The 14,437-nt window shown below is 43.2% G+C and overlaps 1 protein-coding gene across 11 annotated transcripts in view; it reads right to left on the bottom strand.

Moving 5' to 3' along the window:
• The window catches only part of LOC124310481 (stress-activated protein kinase JNK), a 158,627-nt gene that overhangs the window by 44,136 nt on the left and 100,054 nt on the right, over positions 1 to 14,437 (bottom strand). For 10 of the 11 annotated variants that reach the window (XM_046774491.1, XM_046774480.1, XM_046774482.1 and 7 more), the window contains one exon: positions 5,992 to 6,035. The gene's annotated coding sequence lies outside the window, so the exon portion shown is untranslated. Of the gene's footprint in view, positions 1 to 5,991; positions 6,036 to 7,507; positions 7,527 to 14,437 lie in introns of those variants that run through there. The other variant, XM_046774487.1, reaches the window with a different exon arrangement.

Below are 14,437 nucleotides of genomic sequence, written 5' to 3'. Positions count from 1 at the left end.
CTGTTCCATAATGTGTACCTTACAAACCATGTGCTTGAAGTAAGCTCAGCTTCGAAGTTTGAAAGGCAGCTGAATCTAACGTACGACGTCCTGAACAATTTTTTCAACTGAATAATTTTCAGCTGTCATCTTCGAACGGTTCACTGTCAGGGTTGTTCGATATTGTTGCTCAAGAAATTAATTGTTTATCTGTATAATTAATATGTTCATTGTGGTAAGTTTCAAAATTGTCCCCGTTAATAAATAAGGATCAACTGAAAAGACCGAAGTACATGGAAAGTGGAATTAACGTCGGAGGTGTATAATTTTGATAACAAAACACTGGGGCTACACAACGGGAAATGCCACAAGCAATGATTGCAAATTGTTTGATTTATAAGCTCTTGAAATTTGGAAGAAATTTCCGCGTTGCGGTTCGGCACTTAATTAAATAGTACGGTTATACGGTTATTAATTTCCCTTGATTTGCATACAATTCCAATTAAAGCAATTTGTCTTCCACTCGTCCCCTTGGCATCGCGTTGTGAGAATACAGAACTATCCGTAATCATATTTTCTCATTAATAGTCAAGATGCGCGGTTTGCCTCCAAGGTGCAGAAGACGTATTTTTCAGGTCCGCTCACGACAATTTTCTATACCGATCGTAAATTATCGACAGACTGCGAGTGATCTGGCTTGAGCTTTTAAAATCAGGTTTCTGCCATGGTGAATAATCACGACGACCAAAGCTAGACACGTGTCGCGATGACAAAGCAATCTTTGTACCGACAGGAAACAAGAAAAACTGTCAAGGTATGATTAATGCTAGAGCTTCAAGGGGTGAACCCGACGATCGGCGTAGCGTAGAAGCGTTCAAAAGTTAAATTTGATTAATGGTAAACCGATAAATCCAGTCGCCCCTGCAGTATTCGGCTTTCCCAAATGATTCCGGAAGAAAAAAAGCAGTGTTCTTCCAATTTTCACAGGACAATTACAAGCACGAAACGATACAACTTGAACGAACTTGAATTGGGAATGATTCAGCTGCAAAAACAATGATTATTCGGAATAGACTGAAGACACTTCACTCTGCAGCGAAGGTTGAAAGCCAGTTTGACAGGAATCAAAATGCAAGACAGAACTGATATTTTTCTGGATTGAGAACCACCGGGTTGCAATGTATCACTGCTGGTACTGCCGCGTTATGGAAGGGAGGAATAGAAGCTGTAGTTTGGAACAAGTCGATTGCCCCCCAGAGAGTCGTGTTGCGTTGATGTCTCCTGTCTCCTATCTTCTATGAACGTCGTGTCTGTGTACACGAAATACCATGCGGCATGTGCAAGCTTGCATAACGTGTATATATATATATATATATGTGTGTGTATATATACGTGTATATATATATATATAAGTGCACGCCAGTGGGTGTAGCACGGGGGGTAAAGAGACACCAGGTGCTATTCGGGTACGTGAAAGAGACCCAAGTGTAAGGTAAATCTGATGGAAATGGAACTCACTGAAACTGTGTAAGTTTAATCGTAAGTCGCCTCGACGTCTTTGCGGACCGAAAAATGTTAGATTCACGAATGATGGGTGAGCGAGCGATTGTTCGTTTTTTGATGGGAGTATACATTGTATGCCGTAATAATATTTTTGGGGGTCACTGATGTTGAGGGTATACGAATTTTGACCGCATTATCGAAGTTTGGTTTCGTCCAAGAGTGGAAATATGCCGAAGAGGGTATTAAAAGAACAACAAAGTCAGCAGCAAAGACGTTTTTACGATCTGAGAGCATGTAAAATAATTCTTTACGACTAAGATGAGTCATTAACAAATACGCGAAGATGAAACTGCTGTTTTGCTGTTTCCGGTTCTATTAGTGAGCTATACCAACTTGTTTTTTAGACATATGGCACATGCGACGGTTCTTCGTCTTCATTAAAGTATCACGATGTTCCACGGTGCTTTATACCGAGGCGGCAACATTAATAGAAACAAACGAAGAACCCCCATTTTGTATTTGGCACCGCTTTACGAGTTTCTTGGGATTAGTCGAAAACAGAACGGAGCGAGACCGATATCAAAAGATAAATCCATGGCGATTTAAGCGAGAATCGAGGCATGAGTAAAGAAATTCAACAGAGCTTACATCTCGCGAAGTTCTTCGAATATGAAGCTCTAGTCGCATGACTTTTCTCAGAACTATGTTTGTGTTTAGATACGGGAAAGAATCGTCGATGTTTTATTCGTTGTCAGTATAGAATTTCTTCTCTGTTTAGGTCAAGTGATTCCCAGTGACGATGGAAAACACATTTTCCGGCAAGCGTGGAACCTTCAAAAGCTAAGCCTCAAGGCGACGTTGTTCGTGGGATACCATTTCGGAACGTATCATTTACAGTTGAACTTGCCAAATCGGCAAACTTTATGACTGGCACAACGTAACATCACTAGTCAATTTCTCACCCCTTTCTCTATCTAATGCCCGCAAAGATTTCGACAAATTTTTCACCGTTTTATCACATCCGCACACTGATACGGAAACAATTGTGCACATTCTAATACTAACTTCATACAAAATATAGGCAACGGTCTATTCGATCAATGCGGCCACCACCCACCGCGTTCGGAAGTTTGTATTTGTTTGCATTGGCAGTTCAGGACAATACGGCATTCATTTTAATATACGACACACTGGGGAACACCGACAGATAAACCGCAGGCGAAGATACCTCCTCCTCCTCCAACCGGATCTACATTCTCCGCTTCGTTGGATAGCTTTTCCTCGACGCAATTATTTAGCGCGGATATCTCTATTGCGGGGAAGGGGCACGATTAAGTTGCAATACGAAAACGCTGATAAAGCACGATTTATATGCGTAGAGACTGCGGAACCGCGCTTTGTTTTCACAACTAACTAACAATGAAGATTACGCCCGAGGTGTTCTATACTTGCTACGTCATCAGATTAATGCATTTCCTCAAATTAGCTCTTTAAAATATGCAAAAACTATGGGGAAATGGTGATAACTTACGATGTAATTTATATTGAATATCTGTAACGTTAGGAATATTGTTTGTACAATTTTTCCTTTACTCCAATTCATGACAAGATAACTGACCTGACAGTGTCTCGAATAGATTGAGACCATGCTGTTGATCAGGGATAATGAAGATAGGTATGCATGTTTTATTTCATAGCTGGGTTTAATTCGGGGTGAAAGAGAGAAATGGCTGAAGAGAGAAATATATATATATGTATCTTTGGAAACGGTTCAACGATGCTTCTGTAGCACTGTGAAAATTCGCCAAATGCGAAGTGGGATCAGAAGTCAGGATTATTGTCACGTTGACAGATAAAGTGGCTATTGCATCTTCAGTCTGCTGGACGATAGGTGCCAGGAAGAACGTGGTAGTTTTCTTTTTACCTTAGCCTGGCCGGACTTAATTGCGTCTGAATGCTTCTTCGCTGAAGTCCGCGGCTTACGCTATTTCAAAAATTCTCGTTTGACACTCAAGCCCACTTTCGAGCATCTCTCAAAGTGATTAGTTCCTTTCATCTGACACTACGATTTTCTCACTCTCGGCAGTAAACAGAAATAAAATCAAACACAGCCAGTGAACTTCCTTTCTCCAAATACACCGCATAGATTGTATGCAACAATATGGTCATAGAGGATATGTTACGGCAGAAACGATAAACTATACGAACTGTGATGAGACTGGAAATTAAGTATGAACGACAGCAAGTATAAATGAAGAATGTCGTAAACGTCCGGATAAACATAAAATAATAAAATCTAAGTATATTTATTGCTCAAGTCTCCGGAAACTGATACAACTTTTGGTCAATTTCGGTTCGTTCGGATCCGGTCGTCAAGAGTGTAATTGAAATACAAGATCAATAAACTACGAGAATAAATATTTCCGGATTACGGTTATTGACAAATATATTATACCTGGCAGCTACGACTGAGGATAAGAATTGTAAAAATAACGCTAACCGGAATCGCACGATAGCCGGGAAATCTAACGATATACGAGAACGAATTCGAGCCCGATCGATGTGAATGTAGGTTAGGTGCCGGGAATGAGATGGCTCGATAAAGCGTCGAGGGTGAGACGATTCGATGAATCGGAAAGAATGACTTCATGCGTGATAATTAATGAAAGGTGAAGGGGAAGCCTTCCTCCACGTCTCCCGAGTCGGAAGAGAGATTTTATCGCTTCAAAGTCGTCGTCCGTACGGTATGGACGCGTACCTACGGACCGGGAGACGGAGGACATGTTTTAGGAATACTTTATGGTTGGCCGAGGCAGAGGACCAGGACGGGTAATTCCCTGGATTTAGAATGAATTACAGCCGGGACATTAACGCTGGCTAGCGAGACAGCGCCGCTCTGTATCACGGCGACCGGTGCCGGCTACGAAATATGAAATTAGGTTTCCGCTCCATCTTCGTGTCGTCGTGGACTCTCATTTGTCAACCGGTAGCCCGAGTGCCGGGCCAGCTTAAGCAACGGAAGATCAACCATTCGCAATGATAAGTGAGCCATCCAGCGCTGCGAGAGTGTTTGTAAAGTTTTGAATTTACACCCTTTGAATCTGACTGCTAGATACTACGGTCATTTGTTGTTTCGCCCCCGTTCGAGAGCAGAAACCGTTCCCTCAAATTTCCATGCCTGTTAAAAGAACTGATGGCATGGCTGTCGAAACAGATTCACCGAGCGTTAAAACCACACAGCTCGGGTCGATTGCTGATTAAATCCATTTTCACGAGTACCGATGTTTATTCAGAGATAAAAAAAAAATAAACGTCTCGTCACGTAGAAGATAACCCGAACAGATAAATCCCGATGATGGTTCAAGCCTCGGAGGAATTCGCTAACCAAATACGGTTCACAATATTGTTGTCCCTACCTCTCTACGGCGTAAAAAGAAGCGAGGGAAAAAGTTTCGCCCAACTTAACTCAACTTAACGCGCAGCTATTTCCTCCACCGTGTCATCCTGCACGCACGCCGGCTTGGCGGGTCCCTAAGTGAACTGCATCTATATTTATAAGAGCAATAAATCGATTATTTTCTTTCCCAAAGTACAGCTGCGGCTGCTGCCTTCATTGCCTTACCCTCGACTAGCTCTCGCCGTACCCTCCCTGTTTGTTTTCTCAAAAAATACACTTCATCTCTGCCACTGTGCCGCGCTCACTTCATGCTAGGGGATGAAAAGCACGAATGTTACATTTCCTACAGTAGCGCGCACGAGTAGGAGGAGAACAGTTGGCGATGAATTTATATGCGGAAGTACAGTAAGTGCACCTGCTGCGGTAAACGTATGAAATAGTGGAATTGCAATTGTAAACGAACAAATGCTGGTAGCCAAAAACGGTGATAAACTACAAATGAATAATGATTCCGCGTAAAACGCAACTAGGAATAAGGTATTGATGATGAAACTGAGTGTAAGAATTGCTCCGCCGCGGCACAGTGATAAACTTATTTTAGAACGCCTATCGAATTTCGTTGTCAAGAGGCACGAGCGAGGGGATGAAAGCGATTGGTAGGCGCGACGCGTCTTTAGTAAGATACGCGAAGAGGAGTCCTCGAACGCTGCCGAAGCTCCGAGCTTTTCTAAGCATTTTGCGTCGATTGTGTCTCATTGTTGAAAATATTCCGATAAGGGTGCGTGTCGGTAGAAGGGATAGACGCGTGGCAAAATCTCACTCGAGGGAAAGTGCGTGGCCAGAAATTTACGTGACTCTATTTTATACGACCCTCTTAGAAGATTATTGTGTTCTTTCTGTAATCGCGATTGAATAACAAGCAATCAATGGATAGTGGGGACAAATTTGAATCCCATTTGTTGTATCAGGTGAACGGACTTTAATTGCAAATCCAAGTTCCAAAATGTGGTACAAAACGATATCAAACGATTATTTGTATAATAATAACTGAAAGAGCACTGCATCAAGTTCTCAATTTATATTAAATAAAGTGTTCGAAAAAGTCTACTTACCACGCTTGTCTTGTTTTGCGAGCAGCACATCAGTGTTTTCAAACCTGTAACAGATAATTAGGGTATTTTTTATAGTCGTTGACTAAATAATTCGAAAACTACGGATGACTCGTTCTAGTCAGGATTACCGTGATGAAAATGGAAAAGTTGCCGAAATGTATATTGGATTGGATGAGCGTGAAGAAAGAGTTGTAAAACTTTGGCCACTTTGTACTTCTTTTTCGCCTCCTTCAAGTTTCTGCACGCACTATTTTCATCAGGGTATAGAATTAATGATACAATGATTGTAATAATCATCGACTCTTCTAAATAATAAGTATTAACTGTGAAATTTCCGACAGATCACTTCTTAGAAATTTTTCTCAAATCTGACTAAATAACAGTGATGCATTAGGAAAATCATTATTCGACCAAAATATACAAAAAAAAAAAAAAAATGGTCTTATCTCGAAGTCTTGAAATTTTATCGCAGTCTAATAATAGCGGTTGAATAAATAAAGTGAATTACGTTCTGAATACACAAATCAATGCTTCAGAGTAAAAATAAATCAAAGCTAGAGGCTGGGGACGAAAAAAAACGTAAGTAAAACCAAACACGAGAGAGTTCATACAAAAACATGTGGTTTAAAAAGGACCATATGTTTGAGCACCCAATCAACCAAGGAATTATGGCTATGTAGGCCTAAACGAAACTCCGAAAAAATCTTCATCAGCCACCAGAGATTTCGCAATGCTTTAAATGCCTTTGGAGAGAGGTCAACAAATCCATGCGAGGATCTGACGGGGCCGATAACCTTGATATTATCCGGAAGAGCGGAATTGAAAGAAGCAAACTACTCGGTCGAAAGCGTCACCGGCTTGAGTGAGATCTACCGTCTTGACGCAAACAACGATCCTCCTTGCGAGGCTGTGGTTAAAGGCCGAGTCGCTCCCGAGGGAGCCCCAGATTTGTGTTAACTAATTTACATACAGAGCTCGGATGGCACCCCCGAACCCTCGAACATTCGCGAAAACAACACGTCAAAACACTTTCTCTCTGCAAAGCCGCCTCGGTCCCTCTGGGTATTCCGAATCCCCCCTCTCGGCAAGAGTGTATAACTTCTTCCATTTATCCATGTGCGCGAACCCGAGCACGAGATCAAGTCTTCCAGGATTGTGGTGGCAGTTCGCCAGTTTGGCGATATTTTTTTCAACCAGAAGAACAAGAAGCTCCGTAAGCTTGTCAGCGCAGAATCGTGATGGCAACGTTTATTTGCTTCGCGTCCTTCCCGGTTCAATAAAGATCGAAATACCGATAGCACGCGTATAAAAGCACGAGACGATAAAAAACCAAGCGGTATCCAAATTATGATTCGTCGATAAATTTTCACGCCAAGTATCTTCAAGCCCGAAATTTACAAAAATTGGGCGAGAAGCCTGAATTTACGGAGCAGACTCGACCACCGGATGCCGTCATTTAAATATCGACAAAATGTACGAGCTACTGGCGAAACGTGGAGAAGAAATATTTACCCACCTGTGCCCGGAGGCTTGGTTCCTTGTTTACGTCGTAGCCAGGGGAATGACCGGCTTTGTCACAACCGCCTCAGATTACGCCTACGTGCTTACTCCCGCGCACTCCGAGGAGAACGACCATATCTCAATATCCAGACTCGATGCAAGGGCGTTGTTTCCGCTCAACTGCTCGTTTTCCTTTGCAGTTTAAAAGAAAAAAAAAAACAAAAATTTTCTCTAGTCTTCACCACCTTTATCATTGGCGAGAATTTTAAGCGAATGCAAACACTAATCGAGACACTCTACACTCCGAAAGTGGTAGAACCGTGGCGCCAGACGCGTCAGACTCGCAACGCGGGTTCGCAATGCACTGAGGATTACCTATTTTGCGTCGCACCTGTCGGTGAGAATCGAAACTATCCATAGAGGAGTGCTAAGCTTTTATCGAGAACGAGGGATCTCGGCTCGTCGCGCGCGATTCGAATATTGAATATCGGCGTGTGTGGTCACGGAAGACGACGTCTTTACGGAACATCGGGTGCCAAAATGTTGCAAAAACGGGCGACTCATCGATGACACGTCTCAGATCGGAATAACCTTCGAGCAGCGACATTAATGAGGAAATTGTTGTTCACCGTTCAGAGGTCACTCAATACACGCGTAGCAGTTATGAGCGTTCGATCGCATAAATTTAATCAACCGCAGAACGGGTTGTTCACAGCATAGAATTCGAGGAAAAACCGCAACGTTTTGGCAGGCCTGTGGCGACGCGCGTCGAATTTCAGGCTCGATGCGATGCGTCACCCCGAACATTCTCCAACGGTACTTTATCAAACGACTATATCTCGTCACCAAAAAAACCACGTATCGGTGTCAAGTGAATAATTGACGATGCATCCAAGCTGGCAATTCGGAGACTGAGCGAAAGACGCTGGATATTTTCATACTCCAAGATTGCGAACTCGTGAACTTACAGATGGATATCGGAACGCACGTACCTGAGGCATGCTCGGTGATATAGGTATAACTTCGGCCATTAACACGGAGCAAAGTTGAAGAGGAATTTAATTCTGGACGTAAATATATACGTAATATATGTACACGGGAGAATTTATCCACGGTAAGAAGTTTCCAGCCAGTAATAATAATCATCACGTATATCTCAGAATTCGTGTAGCATAATTCTGCAGCCAGACGACGTGAGCCTGCAAGTTTAGGATTGCGAAGGATAAACTGTGCTAGTGCGATTCGTGAGGGACGCCGTAAGCCGCGTACTAATGAGCCGAGACTGGAGTGTGGAATAAACAAATTAAGGGATGGGTGTGGAAATGTCGGAAAACAAAAATGGTCGACGGGGAAAGGACGAAACCTTTTCGCTGGGTTAGCGTTATGTCTCGGTTTAACTACTACCGAGATAATTAGCATAAATCCCGGATTGTAATGGTGGTAGTTAATTATAAGGCTAACTCCCACGAATTTTGGAAAGTTCGTTAAAGTAGAGGATGGGGACGGTAAGGCGACTAAGTGGGTTGTTTCCCCCGAAAAACTACCACTGCATGTTACTCATGTTTACTAAGCATTCAAGATTACTCAATTTCACTTCGTTTCATGTCCGTACACGTCACTTTCCAAAACAGCCCGAAAAATTGTTGTTCGCAAAGAATTGTTCACTACGACATCGGTTCGAAATCATTATCGAGATTTTTCAAGGAATAAATTTGTAGTTGGCATCATGAAACGTAAATCAGATGTTTCAACATAAACCATGTAAAACACGTGAAACACGTGTCGCATTTTACAGTGAACGGTTATTTACATTAATGTATTCATTTCGATCGAAAGACTTTTCATTTTTCGTATAAAATATTTTTCACACTCGGTTAGTGAGTCTGTTAAAAACTTTCAAGTCAAAAATATCTTAAGGCTAATATCTATTCTGCTTTTATTTTGAAAATTATTCCACAGCGTTATGTATCAACATTCTCTTAAGCTCTATACATCAGCACCTATGGAACACCTCGTTTCGCGCCGAAGGCAACGAAGCTAAAAATTAAACAACTCTTAACGTGGGAGTCAACCCTGGACCTCTTTCATTTTCACGCATGAAATTTCACAAACGACCAAGCCCCTAAAATTCCTCAAGGCAACCGCTGCGCGGTCCTTTCCTCCATCGCCTCTCTTCACCCACGTCCCTCGGCGCAACTTACTGTCCTTCTCTCTTCATCCCCGACTGTATAATGCAAGGTCTACTCTCTCAGACCCACATCGACCATGGAAGGTACAGGGCGTGAAAATGGCGTCGAAAAGTAGCAGAGGTATTCGGTATTGTAGTTATATAAGAACGAAGCATCGACCATCTTTAAAAACTACGAAGTATAAAACAATCGCGACAATCGATAAGAGAGTGTCAAGATATGATGACATATTACACACGGCCAAGAACGATCTACCTGCTGTGGTCAGATTATTTATTTCGGTACACCTCTCCACTCATATCTGCGAGATGAACAAACACCCCGAAGCACTCCTCTCGGACCCCTTTTCATCTCCCTCCGCTTTTCCACCCCCGGACGGTTAATGAGAAACGTGTTGGGGTGCGCTCGGCATACGCGCCCCGAGGTCTCAGGATGGTCGGTGGTTATCCCCCGGGGAGCAACAAACTCGCACGAGAATGACACACTCGTCCACCTCAAACCGGCACTAAAACAAGCCAATCGACGGAACGACACGGGAAGTATTTGCAAATTCTGAAAAGCTCCGAAGGCGAGTTTCGAACCGTTTCACCTTCGAGCGATCATTTTCACTCTTTTCAAAGAAGAAGAGGCAAAAAAAAAAAAAAAATTTCGAAAGACTGGAATATGTTGGAAGATGGAATAAATTGGAAAAGTAGGAAGTTTTATTTCCCGCACTACGGAGTGGCGGCCACGAAGTCCGCTAAAGATTAAGGAGCGACGCGACAGGGAAGCGGGGTCGACGAGCCTGCAAACTGTTGCGAATAATGCAATTCTGAAAGTTTCAAGCCTCCGTTTATTAGGATGTATAGCGTAGCTCGCGGCAGCAGTTCCCTCCACTCTCCTTTTCGGTATTTTATAGGACTCGGTTGGGCTGCTCTTGTGTTCCTGCAGAAGCACCCCCCTTCATGAATTTCACATTCCACGCACCCCTGCGGCTGAGCAATTAACAATGCTGTTTTAATAACTTTATAGTGGGACAGGTAGGTAACCAATGAGCCAGTCTCGAGTGAAGACTAGTATAACAGACACTTGCATTAGCCGTGGTGAGGGTGATTCAACGAGCGTTATTACGATGTGTGGCTGCTCTTTTCCCTCAATCAGCGTTTGTCTCAAGGAGTCTCTGAGCAAAAACTCTCGTCGATGACGTACAGCGAAAGCCAGAAATCGAAGTTTCGCCCTGCGAAGCACTCTTCATGTACGACCGCAGGGTGACTTTGCTATAGTAGTGGTGTTCGATTAGTTTTTACTTCAGTAATGGCCCGATGACTCGAGTTTCATACCAAGGCCGTTTTGGCATAGCGAGCAAGCGCGAAATTATTTAACGAACGGACTAATCGAGTCCACAATCTGATGCAATTTCAAGATTTTTTATCGAGTTCTGCCTAGTGCCTCAACTTATAGTTTCCAACTTCTCAAAGACATGAGAAACAATGGAAACAAAGTAGCGGAATATTTTTTCTTCTCGCTTGAAATGGCCCGCATTGTACAATATAAAAATGACTGTATTCTCAGACAATCGGCATTAAACTAGTCTATACGCTTTCAGGGGCTGCGCTAAAGCGGAGAAGATTGCCGGAGAGACGCTAGAATTTACAAAGTCAATGAAATCACGTCCCTCGGATACATGACGACGATGCTAGGTATTAGTATGGAAATATCCGAGAGCCCGGACAGAAGAGAATCCAGCTTCCATCAGCCAGTTGCAGCTTTGCTCAATCAAGATTCTGCTCACGAACGCAAAGTGAAATACGGAAAATTAAATTACGCGTTTATTTCAAAACGCGGTCTTCGCATCCATCCGGCGTAAAATCCATGATCGTTTACCCAAAGGCTCGCAGCATTTATACTCTGCAAAATCACCGAAAATTTTCATCGAAAAATTATAATCTCGCGATATGATCGGGAATCGGAGCTCTTTACCCAAGGACTATAAATTCGCCTAAAAATCAGAATCGAATTGAGAACGTATTATAGTTTAAGGACTAATAATGCCGGCCGACAAGGGAGACACGTTAAGGGCGAAGGCCCGCGTAAATCATAGTTTCTCATCAAACCCCCTGCGCAGGTATACAAATGGGGATGCAAATAAGTAGTTATCCTTCCTCCCGCGGTCGCTCATAACTCACCGCACCCTCGTTTCTCTTTCCATTCGCGTATCTTGAAGAACCACCGGGGGAAGGAGCCATCTTACCACGCTATGCAACTACCACCCCCCACTTCACCCCCTTCATCCCCCCCCCCTTCCCTCCCCTCTCCCCCGTCGCCTCTTCATCCACCTCGGAAAAGATCTCCGACGATATTATGGCAGACTGGGAAAACCTGCCTCCTAGATCCCAAAGGATCATTTGGCTCAACGAGCAGAAAAGTAGCGGAGAAAAACCACGTTGCTCCATTCGTAATGCACCTTAGCTTCTTCACCGGTGTATCTCCTCGTTTTTCGGGAATTTTGATAAATGAAACTGATAAGCCACGTGTTCGCTTTTTCTTTTTTTCACTTTCTTTTTAAAAAAAAGTAGTACGTAAATAACTGGAAAACAAAAACGTAAGGGATTGAGATGGACGTGCGATACACTCTCAGTATATATATATCAGCAGATAAATTACGAATAAATAAATTCATAGGTCGGACTTGCACGGGAAATCAGTTTGTTTAGGCTCAGGAACATTTGGGGAGTTTCGAGTGTTGCGTAAACGGACAAAGATAGAGAGATACGTCGACGGTTCCACGGCTTATTCAGGATCCATTGCCGCGCCTTTTCGTAAAAACCTACTAGACTTTCTTCTAGTTTACATCCTTCGCCGATAACTCTGGGATCACTGACTCTCCCGTTGGTCCGGTAATAAAAAACAGACAAAATATCAATTTTTCTCCTACCCGACCCAAAACAAGATACGGAAGCTTGAGCTGCGGACCGATTACGGAGATTAGAGCCGATCTCTTCGCCCGCATTTAACTGCTCGTAAAAGTTGACTTACGTATTACACGCGTGTATACAATATAAATTCGTTTTACGAGGTATAAAAAAAAATCAGATAAGTAAAAGATTAATCTCACAACGCTAACGCGCCAGTCAACTGCAGTTGCTTGTGAATGGATATACAAGCGCTCTTCGCACTCGACGTAACAAGGTGCCGTGATTTATCCTTAAGAGAAAAACAGACAGACAACCCATTCGACATACATCGCGAACAATCTCGGGCCCATATCCTTTTTCTGCGTTTTCCCCTGCCAGGGGCATATGCAGGGTGCTCCATCGTGGATTTCCACGCCTTTAGTTCGAACACTTTCGCGAACTCATTCCCCGGCAGCATTCGCGAGGATCACCAGTTTCCCCGAAGGACCCTTTACCTCTCTCCTGATCCTCCTCCACGCCCTGCGGGGCACGCCCAGATGCGAATGGTTTTGGTGAACCAAATAGATCCGAGTTATCAATATAGGCAATCATAACGCGTTGCCTTAGGGCGGTGGTGGATATTTCGAGGCGAGGAAAACGGAACGGAAATACGAGGGAGAATGCCAACACCTCGCGAAAATGGCCTCCGGGGTGATCTGCAAACAAGATGCGAATATTCTTTTCATCTGATATTAAAGAGGAGATCAGTTCAGGCGAAATTTGTTTGATTAATTGCGAAAATCCTTGCAGTAACAGGCAGTAAACACACGTTTAACGGTCGAACCTCATGCCTACTCAAAAGTTGATGTATACCCCAATATGTTCGTAGTGTCAATGCGAATATCTAATAACCAATCATTGATTGGCACAGGAAGAAGTTCACGATATCGAATACTTTTTTATTATCCGTATAAACTTGAAGCAATAATTGCGCGCCGGTATTCGAGAGTATAAGTTGCACAATAATTACTTGGGAGAAAATACAACCGGTATAACGAAACGGAGGTGCTTGGTATCATGATGGGTAACTTTTAAGGATAGTAATTAAAATTAACCCCTCTTTTACTTCGCCAATTTAGAGGGAGGGTAGCCAGCTTGGATACGTTGTAATTTTTCATCAAGTTTACCGAGGCTCAGGTTACACCCGAGTAATCCTGGGGCTTACGCCAAGAAACTTTCTGAAATATTCATTCGATTAACCATTCAAGAGATTGTGCGGAGGGAAAAGAATAGGCACCTAAATATTTTTATCACTTTTCTCCTTTCGCCAGCAGCGAGTTTAGATACAAAGTTGACGAAAATCTGGCCCTTTTTCCAGACGAGTATTCTCTCTCGAGGCAAACTCGAAAAAGCTGAACGAGAAACCCTGGTCAGCTTGTTGGCTTTGCTCGACTTCTACTCGAGGGTAGTCCAACTCGACAAATTCACCCACTCCTCGTTCGCTTGGTATTAGCGTGAAGCCTGCATCCGGAATAGCGAATACAGCGAAGTCCCAAGCTGCCCGAGTGAATGTGGAAGTTGGAAGCTGAATCAGAGTGGCTTGGGAGAAAGGACTGATGGAGCCAATCAATGTAACTTAACCCCTGGGGGTTAGATTCGTGGCGCATTCTAAGCCCAGCCAACGAGGGTACCTGAGCCAAGAATCATCGGTTCGCCATTTTGTTCGAACAGCATTGTTCGCGAAATGTTTTCTGCTGTAGTTTTCACTCTTGTTCTGTCAACATCCTTCGGTAATACCGACCATTAGACGAAAGGCTTTCTATTTTCTCAACGACTCGGGCGTAAGCCGATTACAACATTTCTGACCGACGTGATTAATATTTT

Source organism: Neodiprion virginianus, chromosome 1, assembly GCF_021901495.1.
Source record: "Neodiprion virginianus isolate iyNeoVirg1 chromosome 1, iyNeoVirg1.1, whole genome shotgun sequence".
Lineage (NCBI taxonomy): Eukaryota > Metazoa > Arthropoda > Insecta > Hymenoptera > Diprionidae > Neodiprion > Neodiprion virginianus.
This window is presented reverse-complemented; position numbering and strand designations above follow the sequence as displayed.